At 50.7% G+C, this 19411-nt stretch overlaps 1 long non-coding RNA gene across 25 annotated transcripts in view; it reads right to left on the bottom strand.

Moving 5' to 3' along the window:
- LOC120111921 (uncharacterized) overlaps nucleotides 1-7221 on the bottom strand; it is a 72975-nt gene extending 65754 nt beyond the window's left edge. For 4 of the 25 annotated variants that reach the window (XR_016397957.1, XR_016397974.1, XR_016397973.1 and 1 more), the window contains exon 1: nucleotides 5741-7209. This is a non-coding gene — a long non-coding RNA (uncharacterized LOC120111921). Of the gene's footprint in view, nucleotides 1-5740 lie in introns of all 25 variants that reach the window. The other 21 variants (XR_016397963.1, XR_016397958.1, XR_016397968.1 and 18 more) reach the window with 14 other exon arrangements.
- Between the last annotated feature and the right edge of the window lie 12190 nt (nucleotides 7222-19411).

The following is a 19411-nucleotide window of genomic DNA, read 5'->3' as shown; positions in this document are numbered from 1 at the left end:
ATCTCCCGAGGCTCGGCCCTCGGATGCCTGGCTAACCCGATGATCATCCCGGGAGCAGACTAGCCGGAAGCCCCGACCGGTCGCCTCGGCTTGCGCCAGCCTTGGCCGACCAACGAGCGGAATTTCCCTGAGGCTTGACAACCCTCAGATGCCTGGCTAACCCGATGATCATCCCGGGAGCAGACTAGCCGGAAGCCCCGACCGGTCGCCTCGGCTTGCGCCAGCCTAGGCCGACCAACGAGTGGAATCTCCCGAGGCTCGGCCCTCGGATGCCTGGCTAACCCGATGATCATCCCGGGAGCAGACTAGCCGGAAGCCCCGACCGGTCGCCTCGGCTTGCGCCAGCCTTGGCCGACCAACGAGCGGAATCTCCCGAGGCTCGGCCCTCGGATGCCTGGCTAACCCGATGATCATCCCGGGAGCAGACTAGCCGGAAGCCCCGACCGGTCGCCTCGGCTTGCGCCAGCCTAGGCCGACCAACGAGTGGAATCTTCCGAGGCTCGGCCCTCGGATGCCTGGCTAACCCGATGATCATCCCGGGAGCAGACTAGCCGGAAGCCCCGACCGGTCGCCTCGGCTTGCGCCAGCCTTGGCCGACCAACGAGCGGAATTTTCCTGAGGCTTGACAACCCTCAGATGCCTGGCTAACCCGATGATCATCCCGGGAGCAGACTAGCCGGAGGCCCCGACCGGTCGCTTCGGCTTGCGCCAGCCTTGGCCGACCAGCGAGCGGAAGAATTTCCTGAGGCCTAACCCTCGGATGCCTGGCCTAGCGCCGGAAGAGTTTCCTGAGGCCTAACCCTCGGATGCCTGGCTCAGCGCCGGAAGAGTTTCCTGAGGCCTAACCCTCGGATGCCTGGCTCAGCGCCGGAAGAGTTTCCTGCCTGGCTCAGCGCCGGAAGAGTTTCCTGAGGCCTAACCCTCGGATGCCTGGCTCAGCGCCGGAAGAATTTCCTGAGGCCTAACCCTCGGATGCCTGGCTTAGCGCCGGAAGAATTTCCTGAGGCCTAACCCTCGGATGCCTGGCTTAGCGCCGGAAGAGTTTCCTGAGGTTTAACCCTCGGATGCCTGGCCTAGCGCCGGAAGAACTTCGGGAATCAAAAGTCAGCAAGAAGCAACCAAGAGCTAAAAAAAAAAAAAAAAAAAAAAAAAAAAAAAGAGGACGAAGGCGAGATGAAGAAATATTCAACGTGCATTAATTTTCAGGGCCGAGGCCCATACAATTGGGCAAAACGCCGACATACAAAAATAAAAAAGACAATGAAAGGTACAAGAGGTCAGCTTGGAGGAACTCCCGGGTCGGGAACGCCGGGCTCGTCCGCGGGAGGTAGGGAAGCAGCAGGAGAACCAGCAGGCGATGGCGCCGGAGAGGAGTCCAGGAGGGAGATCTCGCTCAGGTCAACTTCGGGATACTTGGCCGACACCCTTGCCAGGCCCTCCTCGAAGCCCAAGGTGAAGGCTTCGGCCCCCGCGTCCGACGCGTCATGGACAAACTCGTCAGACTGGCGATAGGTCCGCACTGCCTCCGACATATCATGGGCGAACTCGGCGGACTGGCGATAAGCCTCTACCGCCTGACGCCCGATTTCCGCCCTCTTCTCGGCCAGCTCCGCCTCAGCTCGCTCCATAATCTGAGCCTTGGCCTCCAAGACCTTCGCCACAATCCGGCCTTCGGCCTCAGAGGAGACCCTCAGCAGATCAGCCTGAGCCTCTTTATGCTTCGCCTCGGTAGCAACCCGAGCGGCCTCGGCTTCCTTCAGGCGCGAACGGAGCTCTTGGACGTCCGTGCATGACTTCTCCAGGGCCGACTCCAGTTCGCCTAGTTTGGCTTCAAAAGAGCGGATTCGGTCGCAGGCGTTGTCGGCAGACCGCTGGGCCTTCTCCCACCGCTCTCGATAGTCCGCGATCTTCCGGGACTGCTTTTCAGCCCGTTCCTCCGCCTTCTTGACCCTGCTTTCGAGGCCCGAGGCGGCTTTGAGTTGCTCCCGAGCCTCTGACAGTTGCTCCTCCAGGGCGGCGAAGCCGAGTGCCCGCTCTTCGGCCTCCCGGAGCCTCGCCTCGAGGTCCCCGGTCGTCCTGCCTGCCGCAGCCCGGCCTCCCTCTTCCATTGCTTTCAGCCGGTCCTCGGCCTTCGCCAAAAGCCCCGCCTGTTCCTTGTAGCACTCCTCCAGACGGATCATGTACTGGGCGAGCTAAGAAATAGGAAAAATAAGGGAGTCAGGCGGAGAACAACAGAGCCAATAAATGGTGAAAGACGGCCAGAAGAACACTCACCGACATGAGACAGACGCAGCTGGCGGCCCCAACGTCAGAGACATCCAACTCCCGGACCCGCCGACGGTCCTTCTCCAGCAACACTGTTTCGATGAGATTTCGGGCACCATCGGTAGTGAAGGCAGACCCCGATTTCTCCCCGGAGCCGGATGGTGGTTCTGCAGCCTTACCCTTATCCATCGCCTGGGGAAGAGTCCGGCTGATCGCGCTCGGGGCGGGGGTCGCCCCAGGAATTGATAGGGTCCCGCTCGGCCGGGGCCTCGGCGCGTCCCTCCTCGAGTCATCAGGAGCCGACCGAGTCGAAGGCCGGGTCGGGGACCGATCACGTCCGACCCGTCCGTCTTGAGCAGGCTCAGGTGGCACCTCCGGAGTAGCGGCAACCTTACCACCGGAGGGCTGATACAGCGTCAGCTGCCGGTCGGTGCCCACGACATCTCCCTGACCGGTGGGCCCGGACTCGTCGGTCGGCATCGGAGGTATCTCCTTACGGGACTTCTTCGCCGGTGGGGCCCCGCTCGGAAGAGCTCGTTTCCTCCTCCGGACTGCTTCCAGCAGGGACGCCCTACCAACAGCCTTCGACTTCACCGACCGCATGACGTCGTCGACCTCTGCAAGAAGGACGGGATAGTCAGGGACTGAGAAACCGAAAGGAAGAAGGAACGAAAGAGAAGAAAAGAGCTAAAGAAACGATGGCGGACTCACGGTCGGTGGGGACCGAGCTCAAACCGACGATCACCAAGGTATCCTCAGAAATAAGGCGGCCCACCGGGGGAAGCTGGCCCTCGGCGACCAACCCCTTCAAGGCGGCGACGCCCTCGGATTCCTCCCTCGACAACTTCGACAGGCCAATTGGGGACTTCACCGGCGTCCCCCAGATTGCCCTGATTTCCCAGGAGGGGTCTGCATCAACGAAAAAGAAGCGCTCCTTCCAGTGGTGAATGGAGGTAGGACCCTCCTTGACAAGGCCGCACCCTCGCCGCGCTGCGAAGCACCACCACCCTTTGTCCTGGGGGTGGCCACTCAGGCCGTAGAGCTCCCAGAAAACGTTCAAGGTGGCGGGAATCGCATGCAAGCGACAGAGAACCTGGAAGACCGTCAGAGCACGCCACGAGTTCGGCACCAGTTGCGTCGGTGCCATTCCTAAACCCCGGAGCACCTGTAAGACTAGGTCTGAAGGGGGAAAGCGGAACCCGGCTTGGAGGATGCCCTCATTGATGGCGATCTTCCCTCGAGGAGGATGAGACATCCTCTCCTCAGGCCCTGGGAGCGTGACATTGCAGGCCTCGGGAAGGTGGTACCGAGCCACAAATCCGTCTAAGTCCTCGGCGACCAGTTTTGACTTGATGCTATCTGCTCCCACTTCGCCCATCCCTAATGGCCAATAAATCTACGGTCAGGACGGGGTCAAGAAGGAGGGAAAGGCCGGAACGACTGGGGTGCACTAGTACAAAAAGAAAAAGTATGAAGAGCTCAAAGTAGAAGAGTGGGAAACTCACTTGAAGAGGAGGAAGAACGGCTCCGAGAGCGTCAAAGGAAAAGCAAGCGAACGTTTCGGCGGCAACAATGGCAGCGCAAAGGAGAAACTCGAAAATGTCCGTAAAGAAGAAGACGGACGGGGGAGGGCCCCCGATTAAATAGGCGAAAGGGCAAGTGACGCCTCGATGACGCCAGAAGACGCCTGGCCGCCGAAGGGTCGCTCGCACCCCAAAGGCGAATCGACACCATTAAGGAAGGATGTCCGCCGAAATCCTCAGGTTGCCAGGTCAGCAGCAACCGCCATACGCCATAAAGAAGGCGGGAAGCTTGAAGCGCGCGCGCCTCTCCGAAGGATGGCGGCAATCTCGAAACATCACTCCCTTCACCTGTTCCCCTTCTGGTTCCAGGCTCGGAAGTGGGGGGCTACTGTTATGGGGGAATTAAGCCGCCATGCCCCACGTGATCGGCACGCGTATCCAGGAAAGCTACAGTTACCCTTTGACCCAGCACTCCGACCCCGAGTCGGACCTCCTCGGCTTCGCAGCCCGACCCCGGGTCGGCTGCCCTATGATCCAGCACTCCGACCCCGAGTCGGACCTCCTCGGCTCCGCAGCCCGACCCCGGGTCGGCTGCCCTATGATCCAGCACTCCGACCCCGAGTCGGACCTCCTCGGCTTCGCAGCCCGACCCCGGGTCGGCTGCCCTATGATCCAGCACTCCGACCCCGAGTCGGAGATCTTTTGATAACGACAGGCTATTCTCCAGAGGCACGCCGCGGCCTCCTGCTCCACTACTCCCTGCAACGGCTGTACCCGATGCTGCCCACGATCTCCTGTATCAACCGTACAAAGCGGAGCTCCACTACGCCCTGTCATGGCCGTACCCAGCGCTGCTCCACGACGCCCCGTAACGGCCATGTCAGTGGCCATTCTATCGTGCCCCACGACGACAAACTCCCCTGAGGGACCTCCCAGCCAGGTATATACGCGGCTGGGGGGAGAAGGGGGGGGTAAGCAATACCTCCCAGAGCACTCTCTCCCACTTGTGATTATCATCTCTCCTTCTCCAATCTCCTCTGACTTGACCGTCGGAGGGCCATCACCACCCTGGTGGTGGTGCAAGGCTTGTTTGCAGGTTCCTTGGCGGAAGGTGGAGCGCAACCAGCACCAACCAAGACAACTCAGGCGGAACTCCGTTCACACCGTCGTGTCAATCGTTCTCGGTTTGGACCACCAGCAACACTATACATTATAATTTATATTTTTAAACATATATATACACATATGAAAGGGCCACTGCTTGGTGCAATGGTAAAAGGCTTGGGATGGCAAGTGCAACGGCATGGGTTCAAGTCTTGGGTAATGGCCTTTTATCCATTTATTTATGAATATATATATATATATATGATGTCTTTAAAAATTTTACAATATCTATCTCATTTTCTGTATTTATTTAAAAGCATAGTGTAGTAAACATTCCTATTAAGCAGTAGATAACATTTCGAAATAACATAAAAGGGAAACATATACCCATAGGTACCACAAATATGATGAACAACCTTATCCCTGAATGATATATTAATAATAAATATTTCAATCATATAATTTGATCACAGTCTAAATTACTAAAGTGACACTATAAGATATTGGAAGCCCACTTAAAATGTGCTCTAAAGAAAATATAGATTCTGCAACATCAAGAACTGCTGGAGAGAATAAAATACAGTGCTACATCCTTCAGCTTCAATTAATAAACATGCCGCTGCTCAAGAGCAAGACAGCAAAAGATTCCTATAGCAGCAACTCATCAAAATTCTCTGCGGAAGTCCTAATTTGTCATCTGCAGATAGATATAGATATCAACAGCAAAATATTGATGCAGAACAGATAGATCTGATGAAATTGTTTTAAACATTGATCATATCAGCTTTTTCGAGGATTATAACCAGAATATAATGGAGAAACAAGCCCAATAAGAGATTATCACTCACCCACAAGTCCAGTGATTTGACAACAAAAACTACATCCAATATCTGCATTAAACAAAGTTAATCAAAAGGGCAGATCCCATGTAATGTGAAATTTACTTATCTCTGCCTTAGACACCAACTAAAAGTACCAAATAAACTATCCTTAACACTGCACATGTATATAAGCCAAAAAATAAAGCAGACTAGAAATCGCAATTAATATCTGCACTTACATACAAGTTGAGCGAGGCCTATGGAGGAATCATTATGCACCATAATAGACAAGGATGAAGCTGTGAATTATAAATCTTTGCTTCAATCACCGTCACCGACCAGAAATACCAAATTAAACTATCATGAGATATTTCAAAAAGCATCAGCAATAGAACAACGTAGAGAATGAATATCGAAATGTTTACATATTCTTGAACTTCAAATCCAACTCAAAACTGAAATAACTAATGGAAGCCACATTAAAAATTCATCACAGTCATCAATCAAAAGGAAAGAAAAGATTATCAAAATCCAGATGAGTTACAAGATCAGAAAGAAACATCCTTTCAAATGCAACAATTGTACCTCAAGGAAAAATCAGGATTCTTGCATCATTGTAACTCAAAACAGATAACAAGAAGGAAAAAAACACCTCAACCACCAAAATATTTATCTGAAAGAGACTATATACTTTTCCAACTCTGATCCCTAGAAAACACCTCAACCACCAAAATATTTATCTGAAAGAGACTATATACTAGGGGTAAGAAAATCATAGAGAAGTTCCATCTGTACAAGAATTTAAACACCATTCGACATGGGAACAATTCAGTCAAAAACAATGATCTAAGATCATAGTAACGGTAATATCTATCAACCGTAGAGGGTAAGGTCACCCTGAATAATGGAAGAAAAAAAAAATCCAAATCCATGATAGCCAAGTCTACTGAAATTAACGCAAACGAACTCTAGAGACGAAAATAAATCGCCAAAACCCCAAGAATTTTAACGATTCACAAAGAACAAGGTCCACATCTACATGAGCATCACAAAACTAGAACCCTACAGATTGCACTAGGGTATAGAATTACAGGATAATCACCACAGGAAATCAAGAACCAATCAAAACCGAATTAAAAATCAAGAACCCTCTCTAGAAACCGAAAAAAGAAAGAGAACAGGAACAAGGGAAATCACTATCTAACACCGACTCCGAACTAGAATCAAGAACCGCAAGAATGGTGAAATCGCTACAAGTAACGCCAAAATCCAAAAAAACATCAAGAACCACATAAGAATACAAAGACAACGCAAGAAGATAGGAAGGGGGATGGATCGCTTGCCTTCCTTCTTGTAGTCTCCGGCGAGGGACGCCTCCGCACCTCCTCCTCGTCGTTCTCGTCCTCGGGCGGTGCCGTGGTTCGTCCCCGCCCAACTCACCGAGTCGCATCGAAGGAAAGTATTCCGAAGAGCTCTATATATAGGCAAGTGGCAACGGCACCGGCGCCCAGCTTGCCCTGCACGCAATAAAGAAATAATTAAAATAATAGAGATACCAAGTACCGATTAAGTAACGGGAGAACTTGGAGCAACGTTTACAATAATAGCATGTATAACGGCCATAAAGCCGTTATAGTGAACGTTACCCGTTTCATTTTATGTAAAATAACAATCAAAAATAAAAAACTAATAACGAGGATTTAAACATATAATGCTCTTATTTATCCATTATTATCTGTTAATGCTATAGCAGCCATAGTTAATTTGCAAATAAAGTTGGTCAAGGAGGACTGAAGTGGGGAGGAGTGGTGGATGGAGCCTCGGAAGGGGGCCTCGGCTCGACCGGCGGCGGGGAAGCCGGGAGGATCTGCTGCGCAGGGTGTGGGGGACGCGACGGAGGGGCGCTCCTGGGCAGATGTAGCAAAAGGGTCGGCTCGCCAGCCAGCATGGTCTTGTCAGCAGCCATCTAACCGTGAGCTGGAGTTTCTGCAGAAGAGGTTTTCCGACGAGGTGGTGGATATCACGGAGGAGGAGTTGGAGGACGCTCGGGCGGAGTGGCGGAGCACGGCGGTCATAGTTAGAAGCTTGGGGAGGTCAGTTCCAGGCGAGTGGATCGCGAGGGAGATCAAGAGAGCGGCTCGGTTGGACTACAATGTGGAGATCTTCCCGTTGATGGATGGGTTCACAGTCCTCCGGTTTGCCAAGGAGGGAGATCGTGAAGCAGCGGTGATGAACGGCCCATGGATGGTAGCCGGGCAGCTTCTGGCGATGGATAGGTGGCGCCTGAACTTCGTGCCCGGTGCCATGGGAGTGGGCAGGGTGGTGGTCTGGATGCGGATGCCACGACTACCAGTGGACTATTGGAGGAAGGAGACTATCTACAAGATCGCCGCAAGAGCTGGTAAACCACTGGCTCTGGATGGGTTCACGGAGCAGGGGCGGAGGTTCGGTTTCGCAAGGTTAAAAATCGAGCTCGACTGCTCTGGTCCCTTAAAACCAGGGACGCTGGTGAGGGGGAGACGGCAGAGGAGGCTTTCTGGCAAAGTTTTGTATATGAGAACTTGCCTGCTCCGTGCTCCATGTGCGGTCGGATCGGGCATTCGGCGCCGGAGTGCGGCCGATTCCCTCCGGCGTTGGGTACGGGGGAGACGGCAGAGGCAGGGGGGAGGAAGTTGTATGGCGGAGGGGTGGATGTTCAGGGGGCTGCTGGGCCGGAGAATGGGGCAGAGGGTGCAGTGGAGGAGCCGGCGGCGTATGGACCATGGATGGTGATGAGCCGTACCTGGCATAAGCCGGTGGCCAAGAAGCCGGTGCAGAGGAAGGAGGCAACTGTGGCGGGCTCTCGGCCGGACCCGGCGTCCACCCCCTCCCAGTCCAACGAGCTCCCTACGGAGGTACCATCGCCGGTCGATCTTGGAGGGTGGCAGAAACCTTCTAAGGTGGCTCGGCGGAAGACGCCGGAGAAGGACGTCACGATGGCTGGTGCGGGGGCGGCCATGGGGGAGATGAGTCAACACGCTGCGATGGTGAGTCAGGCGACGGGTCGGGTCTGGTTCGACTCGGTGAAGCTCTGGGCCAGGGAACAGGCCCTAGTCAGTGTGGGCCGGCTGATGGACCGGGTAGGGCTTCTGGTAGCCTGGATGGACTCGTTGACGGTCTGGGCTGTGGCGGGCTTGGGCCGAGCCCAAGGAAGAGATCCAGAAGTCCCTGTCGTGGGCTGGGGTCTAAGGGACGCAGTGCGATTGGGAATTGCCCCTTAGGGCGGCCGGACACAGGTGGCCACCGGAGGAGCTGGAGTTCCCCTCCACCGCTCACGGCGACGAACAAGCGACCTCCACGGGCGGAGCGCGATGGCAGGGGGGCCGGTGACACCTCGCGGCGTGGGATGCTGGCGGTTTCTGGACGGAAGGTGAAGAGGGCAAGCTCGGCAGCGGCGGGCTTCTCGGCAGCCGGACGGCGATCTCCGGTTAGCGCGACTGAGGAGGTGGGACGCAAGGACGGGCCGGATGGGAGCGGAATGGCTCTGGATAACTCCAGTCGAGGTAAGGCACCTAGGCTTGAAACTATGTCTGCCTTCCTTACATCTGGTTCGGTGGGCTATGGCATGGCATCCATGTCTAGCCGTGGGGAGTTTGGCCTTGGGAGACAGGAGGTGAGGATCCCAGGCTCTAGTGTGGACTCTTTTGGCTGTAGAAGGATTGGGGGGACCAGTGTGGAGCCGTGTGGGGGAACGGAGACGGGTATGGGCACTGTGGCAAGAGGTGATGTTGGTGGTGGCACGGCACATCAAGTGGCACATATTGCTGATGGAGGGGATCACCACAATATGTTGGTCCAACTGAAGGCTGCTGTGAAGCAGGTGAACCCAGTGGATTCGGGTTGTGGAGTGTCCGCCGAGGAGGTGGTTTTCCATGATTGCAACCCCGGGGGAGGGGGTTGTGACAAACCAATGGGTGAATTATGAAGGTCTTCCTTTGGAATTGCCGTGGCGCGGGGAAGCCCTCTTTTGCCCCGGCCTTTCGTAGGGTTGTGCAGCAGCACAATCCGGATATTTGTGTAATTTTGGAAACCCGGTTGTCGGGACAGAGCTTACAGAAGGCTAGGAGAGCGGTACCGAGGTCGTGGGGATTCTATTCAGTGGAGTCTCAAGGGCTTTCAGGAGGTATTATTGTTACGTGGGCGCAGGGTCCATGTAAAGTGGATATTTTCCATGGTTGTACTCAGGAGGTGATTATGGTGGTTTCGGAGGGCAGTTTAAGGCCATGGGTTTTTGCTGCGGTATATGCCAGTACTGATTTTAGGGTGCGGCGCATACTGTGGGAGGAGGTATCTCAGCTGATCAGTTTGGGCTATTCCATGTTAGTAGCAGGTGATTTTAATTGTATCACAGATCCTTCTGATAAGATGGGGGGTAGACCGTTTACTCATGAGAGGAAGATTATGGAGTTTCAGGACTTTTTGACATCGACCGGACTGATAGACCTGGGTTTTGTGGGTCCTAGGTACACTTGGTGCAATAACCAGTAGGGTCGGGCTAGAGTATGGGAGCGACTTGATAGAGCTTATGGGACCGCCGGATGGGTTCAGTGCTACCCGGATCACCGGGTGAGTCATTTACCGAGGATAGCGTCTGATCATTGTCCGCTTTTGATTAGCACAGATGTACACATTCCAGTTCGACCCCCTTTCAGATTTGAGAAGATGTGGCTATGCTATCCGCGGTCGTGGGGGATGGTGAGGGAAGCATGGAGTACACCAGTCAGGGGGGATGCTATGTACCGGGTGTCCCGGAGATTGGAGCTGACGAGGAGACGGCTGAGGAGGTGGAATCGTGAGGAGGTTGGAGACATCTTTAGGAGGATCGAGGAGTCAGAGGAGGCCATTGCCAGGTTACAGGTGCAGGAGGCTCAGGGGGGAGGTCTCATGGAGGGGGAGTTGGCAGAGTTGAGGTCGCTCTTGTCACTGCATGATTGCCTTCTCAGACAGCAGGAGATATTTTGGAGACAGAAATCGAGGGCCCAGTGGATTTTGGAGGGGGATAGAAATACTAGGTTCTTCCACCAGGCGACAGTTATTAGAAGGCATCAGAACAGGATCAGAGTTATCAGGGGTGAGGATGGGCAGTTGACAGAGGATCCGGATATGATTCAGAGGATTATGGTTAGTTTCTTCAGGGCCAGGTGGACCGAGCAGACTACAGGAGGGAGTACGGTGGGTATTCCACCGCCGTCGACAGGGGTATCTGAGGATGAGTCTGATGCGTTGATCAGTCCGGTGTCGGAGAGGGAGATCAGAGAGGCGATATGGTCCCTTGAGGGGGACAAGGCTCCGGGGCCGGATGGCTTCCCTCCGATGTTCTTCCAGAGATACTGGATGATTGTAGGACGAGATGTGACGGCGGCCATACAGCAGTTCTTCGACACGGCAGTGATGGCGGCAGATTGGCAGCGGACTTTTATTACCTTGATTCCGAAGCGGCAGGACGCTACGGAACCGAGTCATTACCGGCCGATTAGCCTTTGTACGTCCTTGTACAAAGCCACGGCCAAGATTATTGCTGCTAGGCTGAGAGTTGTCCTCCCGAGACTCATTGGTCCAGAGCAGGGGGCTTTCATGGAGGGGCGGTGCATATCTGATAATGTGCTTATTGCCCAGGAGTTTATGTTTGATCTCGGTAGGGCCCCGGTGAGGGGAAGCTTGATGGGGATTAAGCTTGATATGGAGCGGGCATATGACAGGATGAGATGGAATTTCTTGCAGCAGACTTTGCAGGGGTTTGGTTTTCATGAGAGGTGGATTAGTTGGGTTATGGGCTGCATTCGGATCCCTTCCTTTGCCATTCTGGTGAATGGCACGCCGTCTCGGTTCTTTGTGTCATCTGGAGGGTTGCGCCAGGGGTGTCCCCTATCCCCGCTACTGTTTATCATTTGTGCAGATGCCCTGTCTAGATCCCTGCGCCAGGCTGTGGACACTCAGGAGCTGGAGGCTTATAGACCGGCGATTGGGGCCCCTGCGATATCTCATTTACTCTTCGCCGATGATTGTTTGCTTCTTGCCAGGTCGACGCGTCAGTCAGCCCGGGTTATAGATCAGATTCTCCAGGTCTACTGTGCAGCGTCAGGTCAGAGGGTCAATTTGACCAAGTCAGCCATCATCTTCAGCCCAAAGACCAGACTGGCTATGAAGCATTCGATAGTGGAGATTCTGGGGGTCGGTGAGCAGGTGGGCACGATGACATATTTGGGTATCCCATTGTCCGACCGGCGGCTGCGGAGTGGGGATTGTCTGCCGTGTGAGCTTGGTATCAGACGCAGATTAGCGGGGTGGCGGATGCATGCTCTGTCTATGGTAGGGAGGATCACCTTGGTGCGTTCGGTTCTGTCGTCAGTCCCTATCTATTTGCTTACTAATGCCATTGTTCCGGTGAGATTCCTGCGATCCCTGGAGCGGTTGTTCAGGGACTTCATATGGGGGAGGAGCAGTGGTCGAGGTGGTGTTCACTTGATGGCATGGGAGGTGGTGTGCCAGCCTACTAGCTGTGGTGGTTTGGGGGTTCAGGCATTGGCAGCGAGGCGTGAGATTCTGCTAGCCAGACATGTGGCTAGATTTGTGCTTGAGCCCGAGAGTCTATGGTCCTCGCTGATGAGGGCTAAGTATGGCACCTTGGTACCGGGCGTGCGTGGGGGTCGTCGTCATTCCCCGGTGTGGAGGGAGATGTGTGCCAGAGCTACGGTGGTGCTTCCAGAGATCGGATGGGCTATTGGCGACGGTCTGTCTATCGATGTGATGGAGGACAGATGGGTGACTGAGGTACCGCTATGCAGTATGCCGACCATGGTGGACTCGGCGAGATTAGCAGGGTGGAGGGTCAGTGACTTACTGGATGCCGAGGGAGGGCGATGGAGAGAGGGGTTGGTTCGGGAGGTTTTTGGAGAGCAGTTGGCAGAGTTGGTTCTAGCCCGAGCGACCCCTAGGGGGGAGGCGGATAGGCTGGTATGGATACCGACGGGGCGATCACGGGTGCGAGCTAGGGATCTTCATGCAGTGTTCAGGAGGGAGCCAGTCCGACAGTTTGAGGGGCGGTGGATATGGAGGATGCGGGTGCACCCGCGCGTGGCACTCTTCATCTGGAAGGTGGCGTGGGGCTGCCTTCCGACTAGGAGTGTGCTAGCGCGGCGTGGCATGAGGATCCCTCAGTTTTGTGAGGATTGTGCAGATATTGAGGAGACTATGGAGCATGTTTTGCTGCAGTGCCCTAGGGCCCGAGACATATGGAGGAGGTCACCGATACAGTTACCGGCCTCGGTGATGCTGGTGCAGAATCTGATCCATCTGCTGAGAGTTTCCATGCGGCATCCCAGATCTGTTGAGGCAGGGATCTGTGTAGCATACCTGTCCTACCATATATGGTTGGACAGGAATACTGGTATATTTGAGGGGAGGAGGGCGCCTCCGAGGTTGGTGGTAGACCGGGCGCTGCTGCTTGCGAGGGAGGTTGTTGGGGCGACTTCGGTAGTCACTTCTGGGCTGGTCAGGGATATCTGGGGTGTTCGCTACGCTGTTTCAGCGCCACGGTTTGCCATTGTTTCTTGGGCACCCCCACCCCCTGGCTATCTCAAGGTGAACTTTGATGGGAGTAGGTCGGTAGATGGCTTATGCGGAGGGGTCGGTTTTGTGGTCAGGGACCATTGTGGCAGGATGGTAGCAGCAGGAGGACGGCGTACGCCTGGATTTACTGTGGTTGGTGCAGAGCTACAGGCAGCCTGGGAGGGCTTATCCTTTGCGAGGCAGTTAGCCGGGGCCGAGCGGGTGTACCTCGAGGGTGATTCATCAGTGGTCATTGATCTGATTCGGGGTGTGGATCGGTTTGGGGATGGCCATCCCCTCATTCGAGAGACCCGTAGGATGGCTCAGATGATGGCTGATTTTCAGGCAGCACACGTGTTTAGAGAGGCGAACCGGGCAGCAGATTGGGTCGCCTCCTTTGTCGCTCGGCACTCAGGTGCTTTTTTGTGGACGTCTGATGTAGACGTCCCTTCACAGTTGTACCTTTTACTCTCCCGTGACTTGGAGAGCTGTACTCACGTTCGTACTATATGATATGAGTAGCCGTTTTTACCAAAAAAAAAAGGAGGACTGAAGTGGCATAGGAAGATTGTTATTTTTATTATAATAATAAATAACAATAATAAAAGAGGTCTATTATGTAGTGATAATATATTATTAAAATTTAGGATATATTTGGTTAGAGAAAGTTAGCCTATGAAATGCGAATGGGAATGAGTGACTTTCATTTCAGCTATTTGGTTGGATGAAGTTATATTTTTATTTCGATTTTAATAAAAAATAGAAATAATTCAATCCTCCAAAATTCATTCACAACTCTTTTAATATTTAAATCCCATTCCGATTTCATTTCTGATTTGGATCTCAATCAGGAACCAAATATATTCGAAAATATGACCATTTTGATTCTGATTCTGATCATGAACCAAGTGCATCCTTAGAGTTCATCATTTCCCCTTGATGGTGTTGAAATTTAAATATTCAAGGATGCTAATTTTGTATCATACAACAGTATAAGCAAAGATGACTGGTAATGGTGTTGAAATTTAAATGTTCATGGACACTAATTTTGTATCATACAACAGTATAAGCAAAGATGACGGGTATTTTGCATAGATCGTATCTTGAAGATTCTTAAAAAGATGAGTTGTCGAACTGATTCACCAACCAAAAAAAAAAATGTGGAGTTGGTTCTCAAAAAAAAAAAAGGAGAAAAGAAAAAAAAATACCAGTTAAAGAAGAAGATGAGTTGTGGAACTAGACTACTAGACAAAGTTAGTTGCCTCTTCCATGTACCATCTCAAGGGATAGTTTATTTCCTTCATTAAGCAGGCCAATAATAGAACCCTACTTACTCGCGGAAAGCATTTCTTGTTTGTTTTTCTGCAAGGTGCTGCAAGGTTTCAAATGAGGATAATTTTAGCTCTGGTAGGAGCAGAACCCTTTAAAAACTAAAATAAGGCATTCATTTATTAAGTGCCCATCAGGCCGAACCAGGCCTATAGTAAGGCCACCCAAGTCTTGGGTCACACCTGAACTTACTGAAGTTACCTAATGCAAAAGGAAAAAATAATAATTAGATGAATTAATGAGATAACTTATCTAAAAAAATCCAAACTCCTAGCTGCAACCTTCCCTACCATTCTACTCTGAAAAATTCCATTGGTTTTTCTTTGTTTAAAAACAAACAAACAAATTGGTAGCGACACATTGCTTCCAAGATGTCACGCCCCCGCCTCTGCGAGGCACGTGAGGCACCTAGTGCCCACGTGGGGGCCACACGAGGGGGGAACACGGGGCTCCCCTGCCAGATATTGTCCGGTTCTGGGGCTTCACGCAAGCGTCCTTCACCCCTCCCCGGTTTTGTTTTCCACCCAAAACGCGTCTGCAGGATTTGGAGTCACCCGCCTCATATGCCCAGGCTCTAGAACGAGTCTTTCCGATGTGGGACTATTGGGCCTCACACCCTTCCCACCATCGGACAAGAGTCGTCCTCGGCTCTGATACCAAATGTCACGCCCCCGCCTCTGCGAGGCACGTGAGGCACCTAGTGCCCACGTGGGGGCCACATGAGGGGGGAACACAGGGCTCCCCTGCCAGATATTGTCCGGTTCTGGGGCTTCACGCAAGCGTCCTTCACCCCTCCCCGGTTTTGTTTTCCTCCCAAAACGCGTCTGCAGGATTTGGAGACATCCGCCTCATATGCCCAGGCTCTGGAACGAGTCTTTCCGATGTGGGACTATTGGGCCTCACACCCTTCCCACCATCGGACAAGAGTCGTCCTCGGCTGCCCACATATAAAACAAGCTCCCATCCTCTTCAAGCAAGGACCAGTATGCATTTTACCACAGTAATCACAAGCTTTAAATTTCTTCTTGCTAGGAGGGCCTTCAAAGTTCCTTGACCGGTTCCTCAGATTTTTTGACATCTCGGGCCTTTTCTGTTCACCTCTTTCCTTCTCTGATTTCTTCAGATCTGTTTCTACCTTCAATGATCTCTCCAGGACCTCTCCATAGCTGGTGAGAATCAGAACTGACAACCGGGATCGAATGTCGTCCCTCAAGCCCTGCTCAAATCTATTAGCCTTGCTTCTCTCAACCTCTATCATTTGAGGACAAAACCGACCCAGCTCAGTAAATTTGTTGGCATATTCTAGCACAGTCATATCATCTGTCTGCCTCAGAGATAAAAACTCATTTTCTTTAGATATTCTGACTGACTCAGGAAAATACTGGTCATAAAACATCTTCTTGAATTCCTCCCATGTCGGTAGCTCATCCTCACCCTCGAGTGCAGCTTCAATAGCCGTCCACCAGAACTCTGCATTCCCCTTCAGCATAGGGATAGCCAATCTGACCTTTACTTCTTCGGGATATTGCAAGGCTTTGAACATCTTCTCTACCTCCCGAATCCAGGTCTCAGCAACCAGAGGGTCAGCTCCACCGTCAAACATAGGTGGGTTGAGCCTACGGAATCGCTCATAGTAGGACTCAATGGACTGTGCAGGTCGGACAGTGGCCTGCACATGCTGCTGCATCTGCATCTGCATCTGCTGCTGCACCTGCTGCTGCATCTGCATCTGCTGTTGCATCTGCTGCTGCATCTGTTGCTGCATTTGCTGCTGCATCTGAAGGAGCTGAGTCATCACCTGACTTGCTCCTGCAAAATCGGCATGGGTGGCAGCTGGGTTAGGAGTTTGCTCGGCTGGCTGCCTGGCAACTCCTCTCCCTCTTGCTCCTCTCCTCCGAGCTGCAATATTTGCCAAGACTTCATTCTCTCTGTTCCTCATTTTCACCTATAAAAAAAATATTAGCATAATTCAATTAACTAATTTTCTTTATTTTGAATATGCCGAATTTAATTTAACAGGACTTAACTACCCATTTTCCTTACTAAAACTTTTTTTTTTTTTTTTTACCTGGCTCTGGGTGTGAGGCCCAATAGTCCCACATCGGAAAGACTCGTTCCAGAGCCTGGGCATATGAGGCGGGTGTCTCCAAATCCTGCAGACGCGTTTTGGGAGGAAAACAAAATCGGAGAGGGGTGAAGGACGCTTGCGTGAAGCCCCAGAACCGGACAATATCTGGCAGGGGAGCCCCGTGTTCCCCCCTCATGTAGCCCCCACGTGGGCACTAGGTGCCTCACATGCCTCGCAAAGGCGGAGGCGTGACATAAGGTGGGTACCAAAAAGAAAAAATTAAATCGAAAGAGGAAAATCACGATCTTCATTTAATCTGATTTCAAGCATCCTTGATACATCAATACCATGATGCTGTCCAAAATAAGTGAAACCTCCACTCCTAAGAAAAATCCTAGATATAAGATAGGGGTCTAAAACAGTCCGTTCAATGAGATGATGCATGGGGGGGCAAAATAAAGCTATTAGCAAATGTTCCAAGTATAAAATAAAAAAATAAAGAACCTATTTGACTTGTTATTCATGCATGTTTTGTCAAATTTTCACCCTCATCAAAATACAAGAAGACATCAGATCATGAATGCCGTATTTCTAAAATTCTTGGGTTGTTTGTTTTCACTTTTTGAAGGAAGGGAGGAAAATAACACTCAAAGTTGGGCTGCTATCAAAATGATGCTAAATAGCTTCATTTCTTTCTGCTTATCTTATAGTTTTTTCTACTTCTACTCTCTACTCTTCCACCTATTTCCTCCTTGTAGATTTAATCCGGTGGGGCTTCCCTCCAGCTTTCTCTCTCTCGCTCTCTCTCACACACACACAGTGAGAAAGAGAGATCAAATAGCACACTTATCAGCTTCACATCTTAGTGTTAGAAATAACTCTCAAATCTTACAAAACACGATCCAACAAACTTTTTAATCTTTCAACAACGCGACCAATCGCATCGCAGCTGTCTTATTAGAGAGATCTATATATGACAGCGGTCGTATAAGGAGTAGGATTCCTCAAGTCAAACTAGTTGAAAAGGTCGAGTCCCCATATTTGAAATTGCTGTACCCTGTGGAGCCCACATTTGCATCACATATATCATAATCTTGGTCATTCTTAATTACAGAATCTTAAGCCAACAAGATTGATATATGTTCCCGTCTCAACAATCCACTTATATCTAAAAAGAAAAGAGAAAATATTTGATCACTTCAACAATCCCAAGCAGCAATTCCGACAGTATCTTGACACCTGCCAGTTCTTTCCTCCCCCTGTGATTAATTGTGATTGAGATTTTTCTAGTCCCACCACCTTCATGCTAATTCTATACTAGTCGATATCATCAACTGAAATTTTGACGGGTCTTAATGAGTTTCTCTTGTTTCATATATATCCCCATTTCTTTATACCATTTATTGTGGGTCACCACATCTGCTTTTGGTTGCCGTCAGTTCCTTGGATGCCTCGGAGAGCCTCACCAATGTCCAAGTTGGTGTGCCCACACGCTTAAGCTTAATAAAACTCCTTGTATACATAAAATTATATTAAGTCTTTCTCCAGTTACGCGGCAAAGATGTTTGATTTTGAATCATTTGTCCTATTTCTTAGACTAAAAATGGAAGACATTGGCCATGATATCCTCTAGCCATTTAGATGATTATTGAGTGAAATTTTATGCAAGCATGCTTCTTTCTTTTGGGTGGGTCACCTTTGGGCTGTGATTCAAGGAACATATAATAAAACTTCGTGCGGCCAAGAACTTTTCAAAGCTAGAGGACGGTCGAAAGAAGAGGCCGAAAGCTAAAGGTGGGCGGGAGGAGGCACTCGCACTATACCTGGACTTTATATTGTCCAACTGAATCTCAGATCACCATCACAGCGAATTCTGGTTAATTAACTCCCTCTCTGTTGACAGCTCCAGTGCAGTTCCCCATAACTCCATGTATTGCTAAACTCCAAAAGCTGGTAAACAAACTCTGAGATTGGGTGCTATGGATCCATTCAGTCAGCCAGTGAATCACCAGGTTTTATTCGGTCATCTGAATTCAAACTCATACTAGATATTGGATGAATTGGTGATTCTACTCCGCCAAGCTTTCATGCTATATTGTCAATATTGTATTCATAAGAAGGGCTTTTTCTTTTGTTTAGTAGCTATACTTAATTTTAGTTTGTTGTCTTCTTTTACTAATTTTTCACTTTAGTATTTCTTTTACTTACTTGTCATGAGATGATCACTGGCACCATTCTTGTAATGGTAGCACTTTTTTTTTTGTGCAACTACATTTATCTATTGACTTACTGGTATTTTTGAGGAATTCCTCAAAAATTGGAACAAACACCTTTATTTATAGTTCTCTATGATGCTTACATTCAAAAAACTGCTCTTCACAAATACATTGTGCATGTCTCATAACCAACCAAGGAAAACATGTCAAAGAGGAAGAAATGGAAATGAAATCTGAAAGATGGTGTTTCCCACTCACAATCTCAAGCATGAAGTAAATTCATGAAATCATGATTGTAATGCATGAAAAGGGTGGCAGGCAACTCTCAGTTACCTCAACATGTGAATAGTTATGTATAGAGCAGACCTCTGATAATAAGCAGTTTATTATTCAGCACACTAGCATTAAGAAGGTAAACTACATATTTGCTATGTCATTATTATGTGCGAAAGTTTCTATTCCTAAAAGCATTTATCATTGGATGACAGACAAGCATTG

Source organism: Phoenix dactylifera, chromosome 12, assembly GCF_051530095.1.
Source record: "Phoenix dactylifera cultivar Ajwa chromosome 12, Ajwa_hap1_PhDact_Kaust_v1.1, whole genome shotgun sequence".
Classification (NCBI taxonomy): Eukaryota; Viridiplantae; Streptophyta; class Magnoliopsida; order Arecales; family Arecaceae; genus Phoenix; species Phoenix dactylifera.
Note: the sequence above shows the minus strand (reverse complement) of the source record. Positions and strands in the feature narration are given on the sequence as shown.